This window comes from Diceros bicornis, chromosome 21 (assembly GCF_020826845.1).
Source record: "Diceros bicornis minor isolate mBicDic1 chromosome 21, mDicBic1.mat.cur, whole genome shotgun sequence".
In the NCBI taxonomy this organism is placed as follows: domain Eukaryota; kingdom Metazoa; phylum Chordata; class Mammalia; order Perissodactyla; family Rhinocerotidae; genus Diceros; species Diceros bicornis.
Window position 1 is genome coordinate 30533236 of NC_080760.1, and position 17909 is coordinate 30551144.

Sequence of the window (17909 nt, forward strand, 5' to 3'; positions counted from 1 at the left end):
TGGATATCAGTTTCCCTGTAATAAACTTCAAAGGACCCGTAACTAACCATAACCTTAGTGTGAGGCTACCTAGGCTCCAACAATTTAACTTCTACTTGTGTTGCCTCAGGTGGGGGAGGTCAGTGCTCTTATCTCAACACTTCACATGCGTATGTGAAGATCAGGGATACAAAAGTTAAAGAAACTGGTATTTACACATGAATGTAAATAAGAAGCAAGGAAAGGGGATGGATGCTTTTGGTTTTAACCCCATATATGCTGGGTTTAATGTAGGGGAACTGATATCAGGGCCGCATCACCCCATACATGGAGAGCAAGGAGAGACAGAAGAAAGAGGCAGAGGACTTCAGATTGGTAGAAGGTGGTTTTAATAAGCAAGGGGACTTACTTAAGAGGCTTGTCCTGGGTGCTGCAAGATGAGTAGATCTCCACACCATCTGTCAGAATCTTAAAAGTTTATAAAGAAGCCTTAACTTGGTTCAGTCATATATACCATCCAGATGGTCTCAACAACACATTGTTCTTTCAAGGCTGCATCCTTGAAAATGGCTCCCACTGTGGGAATGGGGGGCAGAACGTACGTTCCAAGGACTGCAGAGGGGGCGAGGAGCCTCTGATTGCCAGAGTTCAGCTTGTGGGTAAACTGACTGTCACGTCCTCTTGATGACCTCCTCCAGTACTTGATCATCTCTCTCCTAAGGTGATGAATGTTGAAGATTGAGTTGCTTATAAAATGGGGGCGGGGGGAAGTAGGATAGTGAGGAGGAGGGAAGGACAGGGCTAATGGTAAATACTGGGTGAAAATGCAGCAAGGGCTAACATATTCAAAACATTATCTTATTAAATATAGAGTAAGCTAACTTTCTATTCAGAACTGATTTTGAGCCAGGCTCTCTGCTGAGAAGTTTCCAACATATATCTTAAATTTCAAAATGATCCATTTAAAGCGGACATCTGATATTTCATCTGCGGCTCAGAGTCTAAACCATTTGCTCAAGATCCCACAACTACTAAGTGGAAGACATGAAATTTGAACCCAGGGCTTTTCTCTCCAAGTCAGGTAACGTAACTCATAGTGACTACATTGTACTAACCATTCACTAGACAATAGTTAAATCCCTTAACTTCTTTGTGTATAAATGCCATCGATTTAACAAGATTTCTTTAGTTTTCCCCAAATGGAATGTGTATAGAATAAAGCAAAGTTTTCTGTATTCTTATTTCAATACAAAATCATGCTGCTTCATTCCTAGCTAATTTGCTGTTGCAAAATAATCTATTCACTGGTCAATTATAGGATTTATTATTATGATAAGGTAGAAAGGAAAATATATTTTCTCTTCTTCAATTTTTCTCATCACAATATGAAAGTTACTTAAGACAGTATACTTTATGGTAAGATCTAGATTTTCATGGGTTCACCAAGGCCAGCGTTTAGTTCTTCAAAATGATGAAATGAATTCCAACAAGATATTTTATTTTATGACAAAAAAACATATTCTCAATTATCCCTTAAAAATTAAGTTTCACCATAAGTAAGCACTCCTTTAAGTAAACTATGGAGTGTAATAGGGAAAATTTAAAAAGAGTAAAAATATATATTATATCTAATACCCTGGGAAAATAAATTATATGAGAAATATTTTACCTCTGGTACATATAGTGATATTAACTCATGGGAAATAACATTAAAAGCAGCATTAGAAATAATGTAAAACCATTTTAAGCTAAATATCATTCTCTAAAAAACGACAAGTTGACAGTTTAAGGAGCCTCAAGCTTCATCCTGCCAATGTTCATTTCTCTTCTGCTTTTTCATTTGAAGGCGCTTCCAAAAAATAGGCACCATCAAAGTATTACTGGCAATGCTAAACGTATCAAGAAGATAAAGAGTTTTCCTCATTTCAAAATTTGGTTGGGTATAGGATGTCAATTTTTTGATTTATCTTTAAAGATGTGCAAATATTCATCTAAATACTGTTGTCATTAGAAGGCATATTCTAATTTTATGAATATGTCACTGCTCAAAATGTCTTCTTTAGCATTGACATTATTGAACAAATTTATTTCTTTTGAGAGAAGAAAGTCTTTCAACATAATGAGAATAACCATAAAACCAAAAGGTGCATCTCTCTTAGATAAACAAATAAATATAAAATGTGAAATATGAAACTATGTGTTCATCTTGCCTATGGGCTTATAAGACAAAATAATCATTTTCATTAAAATTGCTAGTTGATTCTGCAAAAACTGAAACCTTCCCCTGAACTAATTACTAAGTTGAATTAATATACTTAGTAAATTGTACCAGCATATTATAATTGCAGTGCATATTTCCACTCTTTTGGATAACCTGGAGGCATAATAATATAAATGGGCAGATGCTTTGTCCTTGACTATAAAAATAAATTATGAAAATGACAGAAATTAAAAAAAATAATGGTCTTATCTCACATATTGCTATTCTCCCCTTGGTGCCTTGAAATGGATATTGTACAACATGGAGGTATATCTGCTTCTTCGAGTGCCATTCATCTCTTAATATAAAGCACATAAATATGGAAAGAGAAGAGCTCTTTCCAATCGGGGTGTTCCTTCATTTTTACTGTGTGCCAAAGAGCATGTTGAATGCTGAGTATTAAAAAAAAAAAAAGATGACTAAAGACCTGTCTTTAAAAATCTCATGTGTAGTGGAGGAAACTGACATGATAATATACAGTAATGATGAAGTGTAATGCTTGTAATTGTGGTATGAACACAGTGCTATAAAAACACACATCATGTTAGTGACTAGTAGCCTGAAAGAGTCAGGTGAAGTAACATTGGAACTGCTTATGAAATTATGAGAATTAGCTTTTTTGTTGTTGCTGGAGTGAAGGAAGGATATCACAGGCAGGAGATGATAAGTGGAAATGAAGAATAGTGGAAGGTCCCTGTGGAGTTTGTCGTCTTTCAAGAAGATATTTGTGTTAAAGAGGGGTGGAATATTTTATTTACGTTAATAATATTATTTAATATTATTTATATTAATAGCTGTATTATTCATTTTTTCCTTTGATTTGAATAATTTCAAAGAAGACATGAATTTTTAACAGCTTTAGTGAGCTATAACTTATGTAACCATACAATTTACTCATTTAAAATGTACAATCCAATGGTTTTTAGAATATTCAAAAATATGTGCAACCATCACTACCACAGTCAATTTTAGCACATTTTCTGAACCTCAAGGAAGAAATCTTGTATCCTTTAGCAGTCATCACCCTATTCCCCTGCCTTATCCTCCCAACCCTAAGCAACCATTGGTCTACTTTCTGTCTGTATAGATCTTCCTATTCATTTGAATGGAATCATATAGTATGTAATCTTCTGTGACTCACTTCTTTCACTTAGCATAACGCTTCAGTTCATCCATGTTATAGCATGTATTAATACTTCATTTCTTTTGTGACTGAAATAATATTCCATTGCATGTATATAACACATTTTATTCATCAATTCATCCATTGCTAGACATTGGGTTGTTTCCACATTTTGGCTATTATGAATAATGATACTATAAACATTTGTGTACAAGATTTTATGTGGATGTATCTTTTCATTTCTATTGCATATATACCTAGGAGTGGAATTACTGGGTCATATTGTAACCCTACGTTTAATCTTTTGAGGAACTGCCAGATTTTTTTCCAAAATGGCTGAATCATTTTACATTCTCACCAGCAGTGAACAATGGTTCCAATTTCTCCACATCCTCACCACTTGTTGTCTCTGATTTTTAAATTTTATCCATTCTTGTGAGCATGAAGTGGTATCTCATTGTGGTTTTCATTTGCTTTTAACATTTTTTGTTTTAAAGTCTATTTTTTCTAATATCAGTATAGCCACTCTATTTGTATCCTGAATCTAAACTGTGTCTCCTATAGACAACACATATTTGGATCATGGGTTTTTTTCCCCATATAGTCTAACAATTTCTACCTTTTGATTGGATTGTGTAATCCATTCACATTTAATTTTATTATTGATATAGTTGGATTTATGTCTGCCACTTTATATTTTGTTTTCCATACGTCTCGTCTTTTTTGTTCTTCTGTTTCTCCTTTATTGCTTTCTTTTGAATTAAACAGATATTTTCTAATATAGCATTTCATATATATTGTGATAGTTAATTTTTCTTTTTCTTTTCTTTTTTTTTTTTTTTTGCTGAGGAAAATTCACCCTAAGCTAACAACCGTTGCCAATCCTCCTCTTTTTTTTTTTTCTCTTGAGGAAGATTAGCCCTGAGCTAACATCCGTGTCAATCTTTGTCTATTTTTTGTATGTGGGACACCACCACAGCATAGCTGGTGAGTGGAATAGATCCGAACCCAGGATCCAAACCCATGAACGGGCCGTTGAAGCCAAGCGTGCAGAACTTTAACCACTTGGCCATGGGGGTGGGCCCTTATGATGGTTAATTTTATGTGTCAACTTGACCGGTCCATGAGGTGCCCAAAAATTTGGTTAAGTGTTATTCTGAGTGTGTCTATGAGGGTGTTTCTGGATATGATTAACATTTGAATTGGTAGACTGAGTAAACTGCTTTGCCCTCCCCAAAGTCAGTGGGCCTCACCCAATTGATTGAAGGTCTGAATAGAACACACAAGGTGAGTAATGGAGAATCTGCTCTCTCTCTGCTTACTGTCTTCAAATTGAGACATCAGTCTTCTCTTGCCTTCTGACTCTGGCTCTGACTGGAACTTCCACTCTTGGTTCTCCTGGGTCTTAGGCCTTCATATTTGGATGGGAAGCATACCATCAACTCTCCTGGATCTCCAGCTTATGACTGCAGATTGTAGGACTTTTCAGCCTCCATAATCATGTAAGCCAATTCTTTATCATCTGTCTGTCTATCCATCGATCCATCTATCTATCTATCTATCTATCTGTCTATCATCATCTATCTCTCCAACCTATCCTTCAGAAATGAAGGTGAAATACAGACTGCCAGATAAACAAAAGCAGATAATTCATTGCTAGCAGACCCACCTTCAAAAATACTAAAGAAAGTTCTTCAGGCTGAAAGCAAGTGATTTCAGATGGTAATTTGAATCTGTGCAAACAAGGAGCAAAAGTATTGGTAATTATGTCATTATAATAGGTACTATTAAGACATATTTTCCTCCTTTCTTCTCTTAACTGATTTAAAAAGCAATTGTATTTGGGTGGATGGGCCTATAACATATAGAAATTAATACAATAACGCAAAGGAAGTGGGTGGAGGCAAAGCTGTAATGGGCTAAGGAAATTATAACAGAAGGTAAAGTTACTATTATATCAGTGTATTATTGGGTGTGTAAGATTAATAGACACACTGTGTATTATATAAGGCCACAAAAACCAAGAAAAGGGAATACAGCTATTTAGGGGTAACATTTCTATATATTACTGGAATTGAACTCATATAAATCTGAAGCTGATTCTGATAAGTTAATATGTACTTGGTAAACTCCAGAGCAACTATATATATCTGTCAAGGTTCTCCAGAGTTATAGAACCAATAGGAGATAGATAGATAGATATAGTTCTATTTATCTATTAATCTATCAGAACCAATAGGAAATGGATAGCTAGATATCTATATATAGATCTATCTATTTATCTATCATCTATCTCTTATTATGTATAGTGTTACAAACACATTTATAAAAATATTTGGACAATTCTTTGTATTAATGCATTTTATTAATGCTTTGTATTTAATGCCTTTGAAAAATAGACATTTTTTGTTGCTGCAGCTTCCCTCATTTTGGGTTTTATATTTTTAGTACATACCCATTAGTCTCTTGCATATCAGAATAACCACTATATGCAAATGTCAGATTTATTTTTTAAATGATGTTAAATATTTTATGATAATATAAACAGGAAATGAGATTATATTAGGTACAAGAAAGTTAAGAAAAACTAAATGACTTCATATGTGGATGGAAGGAGACTAAAGAGATATTGATTACTTCTAATGATAATTAGAGAAATATAGATTAATGTATGTTTAAACCTAACGGTAGTTACTTGTAAAGTTAGAAGAAGGAACTAAATAGGGAAAAAGTACATTAAGTTAGCAAAAAGAAAAGAAAATAAACTTCTACAAGGGAAAAGCATGAAATATGATAAATTTTAGATAAAAATGTCACGAAAATAAATATAAATGACAAATTTTCTTTTAAAATACATTCTTATGTTGGGTAAAAGACACACACGCACAGGCATACAGACCACAATTCATTTGTTTCATAAAACAGACAATCCTAAAAGGTCACTTAGAACTGTTCATGGAAGAAAAACAATGAGGAAGGAATACCTGGAAAAAATATTGCTGCAAAAAGCTAAGATTTTAATAAGAATATAAATAGTTCAAGGCAAAAATTACTTAGAAACAAGAAAAATCTTTTTTTCCTTGAAAATGACCGTCTATGATGTAGATATAATAAGCATGAACTCTCAACCTCTCTCCTCCAAATTCGAAGTGAAATGGCTGAAGAAATGTAACATTAGAAAATTTTTTCCTCAGCTGAAAACTAGAAAATAATACTATCAACCACAACCTTGAAGGAATACATATGAGATATAGGGCAGGAAAGACAGGATTGGTAAAAAATATTGAAGGCTAACATAGAACCACCCTTCTTACAAGAGCAAAGTGATATCAGAGTAAGTAAATAAACAAGATAGGGTCAAACTGTGTGAATAACTTTGATTTGTTTGGTGGTGGGCTGGAGGTGAGTGTGGATCAGGTTTAGATTGGTAGAGTCCTCCTAGAAAGTCTTTTACCAGCGGGGAGCAATATTCTATTCTACGGTAAAACTTGCACTTGCTACACGAGAATGGCTTTCCTAGGATTTCCCCCCTACCACGTAGGCATATAAGAGACCTATTGATTTTTATTTTGTTACCATTTGAATATCTTTTACTATTGTTAGTAGGTTTACAAGTGTTCTGAGTTTTTCTAGGTAGATGGTGTCATCTACAATAATGGTGAATTCTCCCTGCAACTGTGTATTTATCATAGTTCCTTCTTGAATTATTGTATTATCTAGAACACCCAGGTAATATAGGCCTGTCTTGCTCACATCTTTAACACATATATTTCTAAGATATCACCATTTACGTGAAACATATTTATCATGTAAAGGAAATATCTTTTTTTTTTTTTTGGTGAGGAAAATCAGCCCTGAGCTAATATACATGCCAATCCTCCTCTTTTTGCTGAGGAAGACTGGCCCTGAGCTAACATCTATTGCCAATCCTACTCCTTTTTTTCCCTCTGTTTCTCCCCAAAGTCCCAGTAGATAGTTGTATGTCATAGTTGTACATCCCTCTAGTTGCTGTATGTGGGACGCTGCCTCAGCATGGCCAGAGAAGCAGTGTGTCGGTGCGCACCCGGGATCCAAACCCAGGCTGCCAGTAGCAGAGCCTGTGCACCTAACTGCTAAGCCATGGGACCAGCCCCGGGAAATATCTTTTTTAATTTAATAAGATATTTTATCATTTCCTCAAAAAACATTGCATAATTTCCTCAAAAGACATTGCAGCATTTAATAACAGGTGATATAATTTTTTCTTTTGACTCAATAAATGTTAAATTATATAAGTGGAAAATCCTAGTATCAAACCATATTTACTTTCCCAAAATAAAATATATTTTTGTCATGGTTTTAATGTGTATCTAGATTTCACTAACAATATGTTGACTTTTTTTTCCTTAGCTCAGTAATCTTTATTTATTTATTTTTTATGGTGGTAACACTGGTTTATAGCCTTATATGAATTTCAGGTGTACATCATTATATTTCGATTTCTGTGTAGATTACATCATGTTCACCACCCAAAGACTAATTACAATCCATCACCACACACATGTGCTTAATCACCCCTTTCACCATCCTGCCTCCCCCCTTCCCCTCTGGTAACTACCAAACCAATCTCTGTCTCTATGTGATTTTTTGTCATTGTTTTTATCTTCTACTTAGGAGTGAAATCATATGGTATTTGGCTTTCTCCCTCTGACTTATTTCTCTTAGCATAATACCCTCAAGGTCCATCCAGGTTGTCACAAATGGCCAGATTTCATCTTTTTTTGTGGCTGAGTAGTACTCTCTTGTGTGTATATACCACATCTTCTTTATCCATTTGTCCCTCGCTGGGCACCTAGGTTGCTTCGAAGTCTTGTATTGTGAATAACGCTGCAATGAACATAGAGGTGCAGATATCTTTATGTATTTGTGTTTTCATGTTCTTTGGATAAACACTCAGCAGTGGAATAGCTGGATCGTATGGTAGTTCTATTCTTAATTTTTTGAGGAATCTCCATATTCTTTTCCATAGTAGCTGCACCAGTTTGCACTCCCACCAGCAGTGTATGAGAGTTCCCTTCTCTCCACATCCTCTCCAACACATGTCATTTCCTGTCTTGTTAATTATAGCCATTCTGACTGGAGTGAGGTGATATCTCATCTTAGTTTTGATTTGCATTTCCCTGATAGTTAATGATGTTGAACATGTTTTCATGTGCCTGTTGGCCATCTGTATATCTTCTTTGGAGAAATGTCTGTTCAGATCTTTTGCCCATTTTTCAATTGTGTTGTTAGTATTTTTGTTGTTGAGATGTATGTGTTCTTCATATATTTTGGATATTATTCCCTTATCAGATGTATGGTTTGCAAATATCTTCTCCCAGTTGTTAGGTTGTCTTTTCCCTTTGTTGAAGGTTTCCTTTGCTGTGCAGAAGCATTTTAGTTTGATGTAGTCCCGTTTGTTTATTTTGTCCATTGTTTCCTCTGCCCAGTCAGATGTGGTACTTGAAAATATGTTGCTAAGATCGATGTTGAAGAGCATACTGTCTATGTTTTCTTCTAGAATTTTTATAGTTTTGGGTCTTACATTCAAGTATTTAATCCATTTTGAGTTAATTTTTGTTTATGGTGTAAGATAATGGTCTACTTTCATTCTTTTGCATGTGGCTGTCCCATTTTCCCAAAACCATTTATTGAAGAGACTTTCCTTTCTCCGTTGTATGGTCTTGGCTTCCTTGTTGAAAATTTGCTGTCCATAGATGTGTGGGTTTATTTCTGAGCTCTCAACTCTGTTTCATTCATCTGTGTGTCTATTTTTGTGCCAGTACTATGGTGTTTTGCTGACTATAGCTTTGTAGTATATTTTGAAATCAGGGAGTGTGATATCTCCAGCTTTGTTCTTTTTTCTCAGGATTCTTTTGGCTATTCCAGGTCTTTTGTTGTTCCATATAAATTTTAGGATTCTTTCTTCTATTTCTGTGAAAAATGTTGTTGAGACTTTGATAGGGATTGCATTGAATCTACAGATTGCTTTAGGAAGTATGGACATTTTAACTATGTTAATTCTTCCAATCCAAGAGCATGGAATATCTTTCCATTTCTTTGTGTCTTCTTCAGTGTCTTTCAACAATGTTTTATAGTTTTCATTGTACAGATCTTTCACCTCTTTGGTTAAGTTTATTCCTAGGCATTTTATTCTTTTTGTTGCAATTGTAAATGGGATTGTATTCTTATTTTCGCTTTCTGCTACTTTGTTGTTAGTGTATAGAAACGCAACTGATTTTTGTATGTTGATTTTGTATCCTGCAACTTTACTGTATTCACTTATTATCTCTAAAAGTTTTTTGGTGGATTCTTTAGGGTTTTCTACATATAAAATAATGTCATCTGCAAATAGTGACAGTTTCATTACTTCCTTTCCAATTTGGATGCCTTTTATTTCTTTTACTTGCCTGATTGCTCTGGCTAGGACTTCCAATACTATGTTAAATAAGAGTGGTGAAAGTGGGCATCCTTGTCTGGTTCCTGTTCTTAGAGAGATAGCTTTCAACTTTTCTCCATGGAGAATGATATTAGCTGTGGGTTTGTCATATATGGCCTTTATTATGTTGAGGTACTTTCTGTCTATACCCTTTTTATTCAGAGTTTTTATCATAAATGGATGCTGTATCTTGTTAAATGGTTTCTCTACATCTATTGAGATGATCATGTGATTTTTATTCTTCATTTGTTAATGTGGTGTATCACGTTGATTGATTTGCAGATGTTGAACCATCCCTGCATCCCTGGGATGAATCTCACTTGATCATGGGGTATGATCTTTTTAATGTATTATTGTATTCGATTTGCTAATATTTTGTTGAGAATTTTTGCATCGATGTTCATAAGCAATATTGCCTGTAATTTTCTTTTTTTGTGTTGTCCTTGTCTGGTTTTGGTATCAGGGTAATGTTGGCTTCATAGAATGAATTAAGAAGCTTCCCCTCCTCTTCAATTTTTTGGAAGAGTTTGAGAATGATAGGTATGAAGTCTTGTTTGAATGTTTGGTAGAATTCACCAGGGAAGCCAACTGGTCCTGGACTTTTATTTTTTGGGAGATTTTTGATTACTGTTTTGATCTCCTTACTGGTGATTGGTCTATTTAAATTCTCTGTTTCTTCTTGATTCAGTTTTGGAAGGTTGTATGATTCTAAGAATTCATCCATTTCTTCTAGATTATCCAATTTGTTGGCATACAGCTTTTCGTAGTATTCTCTTATAATCTTTTGTATTCCTGAGGTGTTCGTTATAGTCTCTCCTCTTTCATTTCTGATTTTATTTACTTGAGCCTTCTCTCTTTTTTCCTTTGTGAGTCTAGCTAAAGGTTTGTGAGTTTTGTTTATCTTTTCAAAGAACCAACTCTTAGTTTCATTAATTTTTTCTATTGCTTTTTTAGTCTCTATTTCATTTATTTCTGCTCTGAATTCTATTATTTCCTTCCTTCTACTGATTTTAGGCTTTGTTTGTTCTTCTTTTTCCAGTTCCTTTTGGTGCACTGTTAGAGTGTTTATTTGAGATTTTTATTGTTTATTGAGATAGGCCTGTATTACTATAAACTTCTGTCTTGGAACCACCTTTGCTGTATCCCATAAATTTTGGGATATCATATTTTCATTTTCATTTGTCTCCAGGTATGTTTTTATTTCCCCTTTGATTTCTTCATTGACCCAATTATTGTTCAGTAGCATTTTGGTTAATCTCACATATTTCCAGCTTTGCTGATTTTCTTCCTGTAGTTGATTTCTAATTTCATACTGTTGTGTTCAGAATAGAGGCTTGGTATTATTTCAATCCTCTTAAATTTATGGAGACTTACTTTGTGGCCTAATATGTGATTAATCCTGGAGAATGTTCTATGTGCATTCAAAAAAAATATGTATTCTGCAGTTTTTGGATGAAATGTTCTGTATATATCTACTAAGTCCATCTAGCAATGTGTCTTTTAAGGACAATGTTTCCTTATTAATCTTCTGTTTGGATGATCTATCCATTGATGTAAGTGGAGTGTTAAAGTCTCCTACTATTATTTTGTTACTGTCTATTTCTCCTTTTATGTCTGTTAATAATTCCTTTATATATTTGGGTGCTCCTATGTTGGGTGCATCAATAGTTACAAGTGTTATATCCTCTTGTTTGAGTGTTCCCTGTATCATTATGTAGTACCCTTCTTTGTCTCTTGTTACAGTTTTTGTTTGAAAGTCTATTTTGTCCGATATAAGTATTGCTACCCCAGTTTTCTTCTCAGTGCCATTTGCATGGAGTATCTTTTTCCATCTCTACACTTTCAGTTTGTGAATGTCTTTAGGTCTGAAGTGTGTCTCTTGCAAGTAGCGTATATGTGGTTCTTGTCTTTTTATCCAATTAGCCACCCTATGCCTTTTGATTGGAACATTTAGTCCTTTGACACTTAAAGTAGCTATTGATAAGTATGTACTTATTGCCATTTTCTAACTTTTTTCTGGATGTTTTAGTAGTTCTTCTCTGTTCCTTTCTTCTCTTGCTTTCTTCCCTTGTGGTTTGATGGTTTTTTTTAGTATTATGTTTGGGCTCCTTTCTCTTAATTTTTTGCATATTTGTTATAGGTTTCTGGATTGTGATTACCATGAGGTTCATAAATAATAACTTACATATATAGCAATCTTTATTAAGTTGATGATCTCTTTAGTTTGACCTCTTTCTAAAAACTCTGCTTTTTTAGTCCCCTCCTCCCACATTTTATGTTTTTGATATCATATCTAATCTCTTTTTTTGTGTGTGTGTATCCATTACTGTCTTATCATGGAAATAGGGAATTTTAGTACTCTTGTACTAAAATTCAACCTTCATATTGTCCTTCATATTGTCTTCATAGATAGTTGATGTGCTACCTTTACTGTATTTTTGCCTTTACCAGTAATTTTATTGCTTTTTCTTTTTTTTTAATAATGTTCTTATTCTTATTTATGGTTTTCTCTTTCTTACTTAAATAAGAAGTAGTCTTTAGCCTTTCTTTTAAGACTGGTTTCTTGGTGATAAACTCCTTTAATTTTAACTTGTCTGGGAAACTCATTATCTCTCCTTCCATTCTTAATGATAACCTTGCTGGGCAGAGTATTCTTGGCTGTAGGCTATTTTCCTTTCAGCACTTCAAATATATCGTGCCACTCCCTTTTAGCCTGTAAGGTTTCTTCTGAGAAGTCAGCTGATAGTCTTGTGGGGTTTCCTTTGTATGTAACTTGTTGCCTTTCTCTTGCAGCTTTTAGCATTCTCTCTTTATCTTTAATTCTTGACATTTTAATTGTAATGTGTCTTGATGTAGGCCTCTTTGGGTTTATCTTGTTTGGTGCTCTCTGTGCTTCCTGTATGTGAATATCTGTTTCCTTCTTTTGGTTAGGAAATAGATTCTCTGCCCCTTTGTCTCTCTCTTCTCCTTCTAGGACACCTATAATATTGGATGTTAGTGCCCTTAATATTGTCTCAGAGGTCTCTTAGACTGTTCTTGTTCTTTTTAATTCTTTTTTCTTTTATCTATTCAGCTTGGGTGATTTCCTCTATCTTTTTTCCAGCTTGCTGATATGTTCTTCTGTGTCATCTACTCTGGTTTTGAGTCCCTCTAGTGAATTTTTCATTTCCAGTATTGTATTCTTCATTTCTGATTGGTTGTTTTTAATATTTTCCAGTTCTTTGTTGAAGTTCTGAGTTCATCTATTCTTCTCCCAAAATCAGTGAGCATCCTTATGACTTTTTGTTTGAACTCTTTGTCAAGTAGATTGTTTATTTCTGTTTCATTTAGTTCTTATTCTTGGGTTTTGTCCTGTTCCCTTACTTGGAACATATTTCTTTGCCTCCTCATTTTGCCTCTTTCTCTGGCTTATATCTATGCATTAGGTAGGTCAGCTATGTCTCCTGATCTTGGAGAGGTGGTCTTATGTAAGAGTTGCCTTATGAGGCCCAGCAGTGTGCTTTCCTCTCATCACCAGTTCCAAATGTTCCAGGAGTGACCCTTGTGTGGGCTACATGTGTCCTTCTGTTGTGGCAGGGTTTCTCTTACTGCAGGTGCCCAGGGAGACTAGGCTGTCCCCCTGGCCAGCTGGTTATAATGCTTAGCTGTGTGTGGCTGTTATGGACCCTTCAGTCACTTTATTGGGTGTGGGGAGCCCCAGCACAGTTGGCTGCAAGTTCTAACAGCACATTCCTGTTGCAGTTTTTCTGTTAAGTGAGCAGGCCCCCAGTGTGGCTGGTGGCTAGGCTCAGGAGCTTACAATTGTTGTAGGCCTCTGGCCTGCAAGGCTCTTGTCAGAGTGCAGCAGGGTGGGGCCAGCCCCAGGCAAGTGAGCACCCAATTGTTTCAGACTTTGGAAGGTGGGGCCAATCCCCTGTGTGGCTGTTTGAGAAGCACAAATCTTCTGCAGCTGACAAGCCCCACCATCCACAGGGCCACACACACCGTCAACACAGTCCTGCCCTGTGCATGCACCCTGATCCCCTGAAGCAGACCTAGTTGCCCCACTGCAGAGGGTCCACACACTCTGCCAACATCCCACACACTCCACCAGCTCCTCCTGCATGACCTGCCCCGCAGAGGTGGACCTACTTGCCCAGCTTCAGAGGATCCGGGCACCCTGCCTATGAAGGCCCACAAGTTGCCTGAGGGCTTGATGTTGGGTGGGGCCAGTCCCTAGGGTGGGCTGCCTGTCCTGGCTGAGCTAGATTAAATCATGCTCTAGTTGGTGGGGCAGACTCTGGGCTAACAGGCCAGGGGAAGAACTCCAATGGCATCTGTCAGTGTCTGTGTCAGCATGCCTGTACTAGGTCACAATAATGGTTGCCGCCAATATCTCAGTCCCTGGAGAGATCCCACCTCTCACCAAGATTCACCCAGACCCTATCAGGTGAGTCTCTTCAGCAAAGGATCGTGCACTTTTCTTTCTGGTGATTTTATGTTGCTTTCCGAAATGGGTGAATTTGTGCGTGGGCCCTTTAAGAGCAGGCTTTTTTTTCTCTTATGTCCCGTAGCTTTTCTGGGGGTATTCGCCATTGTTGTTAGTAGCCAGCAAAGCCAGATAGTATGACACTCATCTCAGTTGTACTGAGTCCAAAAGCTGCTTGTAGTGGTAACACTCCTGCACTCAGATCCCCCACTCCTCCAGAGAAGGTTGCATACCTTAGGATTGCTCCTGACTGGCCACGAAGCACCATGGCTTGTGAAGGTGGCTTTTCTTTTTCTCTCCAGGAGGGAATTTCTGCCTCTTCCACCTTGGCTAGCACTGTCCCTTGTTGTGGGGGTTCTTTGTATCCATCTTGCACTTCTCTCTCAGGGGTAATTGTTCCAAGAGTAGTTGTAAATTTGTTGTGGATGTGGGAGGAGGTGAGTTCAGAGTCCGCCTATGCTGCCATCTTGACACCAACTCCTGTGTTGACTTTTTAAATACATTCTTTCTTAAGGTTGTTATTTAGCATTTGAGAAAAAGTTATTAAGCAAAAATATTTTGATATCAGGGTTAAATGGAATTTGAAATATTAATTGGGGTGCATCTGTATTTTCTACATATATAATAATTCATTTAGCATGAGATTTATACTTTTCCTTGTAAATTTGCAAGCGAAATCTGTTAAGCCATCTGGGTCCATTTCAATTTGAAATTTGTTCCTTAAACAACTTTTCTTAATTTTTTCCATTGAGTCAGTTTGGCAGTTCTTACTGAAGCTTGTCAAATATCTCAGAATAAATTTTTACAAGATATTTACTCAGTTTCTATAGTTCTGTCCATTTCTCATGCATACTGTGTATATTTCTCATATTTATTTATTTTTATTTTTCTTGATTTGACTAGAGATTACATTGCATTTTTAAATGAGCCAACTCGGGAATGTAGTTACCACTTCTGTGGATTTTCTGTATTTTCAGGGAGGTTTCATCATCATAGTTTGTTTATCAATTTTTCATTACTACTTTTATTTGTTATTATTTTTCAAAAAAAATTTTAGTTAAATGCTTTGTTATTGCATTTTCATAGCTTCTCTGATTATTTAAGGAAACATTTAAATATGAGAATTTGCCCTGATTATAAGCTTGATTGCATTTAATAAGTTTTGATGAGCTGAACTTTTGTGTTTTGTTCTATTTTATATTGCGGTGTCAATTCCTACTTGAGGGAACAATTTTTAAGAATCTTTTTCAAGTTCTAAGAAGTTTGGAATTTCATTTCACTTAGTTTATGCAATTTTTATTAATCTAAATAATTAAATTAATTAAATTTAATTTATTCAATTAATTCATTATGTATATACTGTGACTTTGTGTTGGGTGCATTAATTTGCTAGGTCTTCCACAATAAAGTACCACTGACTGTATGGCCTAAACAACAGAAATTTATTTTCTTATAATTCTGGAGTCCAGAAGTCTGAGATCAAGGTTTTGACAGAGTTTCTTCCTTCTGAGGCCTCACTCCTTGGCTTGTAGTTGACTGTCTTCTTCCTGTGTCTTCACATGGTCTTCCCTCAGTAACTTTCTGTGTCCAAATTTCCTCTTCTTATACAGACACCACCCATATTGCATTTTTTTTTTTTTTTTTGTGAGGACATCAGCCCTTGCTAACACCTGCCAATACTCCTCTTTTTTTGCTGAGGGAGACTGGCCCTGGGCTAACATCAGTGCCCATCTTCCTCCACTTTATATGGGACGCCACCACAGCATGGCTTGCCAAGCACTGTGTCAGTGCGCGCCCGGGATCTGAACCGGCGAACCCCAGGCCGCCACAGCTGAGCGCGCGCACTTAACCGCTTGCACCACCGGGCTGGCCCCCCGTATTTCATTTTAATTTAGTTATTTTTGGTGACATAGGTGTTGTTGGGCTTTACCTTTTTTGATACACTTTCTTTTGAGGAGTAATACTAGTAATACTGTTTTTCTGAGTATGCCCCTACCTGTTAAAAATTAACATTAATGTTGATATTTCATGCTTCTAATCTGAGAATGAAATCAGTGCCATTCTTCTTTCAATCTGACACAAATGGGTATATGTGCACAGTTTTGAAAAATATTTTGTCATACCTAACCTTTCTTGTTAATATAATATGATAATGGATAGATTGCAACAGTACTTTTTCCAACATATTAAAAAATAAACTATAAATCTTAAAGAAACATATTCTTGCTATAGATCCATTTTTGCACAACTATGATTATTTTAGACTGCCATTAAAATAAGCATTTTCTACTTCTTAACTAGATTAAAATATACTTTGAAAGTGTATGTAAATGAGATATTAGATCCTGTATTAAATTCAAGTCAATAATGTGAACACATTTTTTTCTACCTAATCTTTCATAATTATTATTCTCTATGGGAAAATTAGTTAACAATTTAACTTTATCCTAGCTAAAACAATTTTATATCAAAAAATTAAATTTTATCTGACATTTAGAAATAGTCTTTTTAGCATTAGTCTCTTAGCAAGTATATTGAAATAAAGAAAAAATTTAACCAGGTAAAATTCTGTCTAAAATTTTAATTCAGAGTTTTGTTTGGGGAATTGTTTTGCACATTTGGCAGAAGATCCATGGAAAGGCATCGTGATGAATCTGTTTAAACGAATTTTATGAAAACAAAAAATCTACACAACAGATAGATTTACAAATCTTTGTTATACATCCAATGATTTTTAAAAAACTGAACTACTGTTTTAGTTAATATTTATGTTTTCTTACAAATTTCTCGTAAGCCAGTATTTTTATAAGTTGAAGGATAAAAAGCAAAGATTTTTACACAGTCTGGATTACATAAAAGTAAGATCTGGGTTGGACTTGCTGAAGAGTTTAGTATTTTATTGTGTATACAATATAAAGAGGATAGAAACAACATCTAAGTATTTTGCAGTGCCTGAGGGCATTTCAGAAGGTCTAGTCCACCACACAGATCAAGTAGAAGTCCACTGTGTATTTTGAGAAAGCAAATCACATTTATCAACAAAATGTTTTAATTAATGCTTAGCATAGTGTTAGGTATTATGTTAGGCTTGGAACCATAGCATCAATAAAATGAAGCAATCTTTTTAGTCAAGTGGATGGAGTGATAGTGATGCAAACACAATTAATTAAAAGTTTACCATGAAATAAGTGGTGATCTTTCTACCATGGGAGCCTTGAGTGGAGAAACAAATCAGAAAGCCAAGGATAGAATCCTAAACAAAACAAAGAGAACCCAAGAGATGTGAACTAGGTTTCACTGTCCTTTTCACTAAGTAATTGTTATGCCATGTCAAGTTTCTTAAAAAGGAATTTATCTGTAAAATCAATTTAATGATAAAGGAAAAAGGAATGTTGCAGTTTGAAGAAGGTATTAATGATTTTTTCCATGTACCTACACCTAGATTGACAATTTTGAGGAAACTAACCAATTGAATAAATAAGTTAATGTTGCTTTGATGAATCTATCAATTGCTTTGTTGAATTCAAAAAGTGGACAGAACAAGTCACTTATCCAGATGATATTTTCTCAAAAACAAATGCTCTGGTTGAGATGTCACCTCATCTCTCTTTCTCTCTTTCTT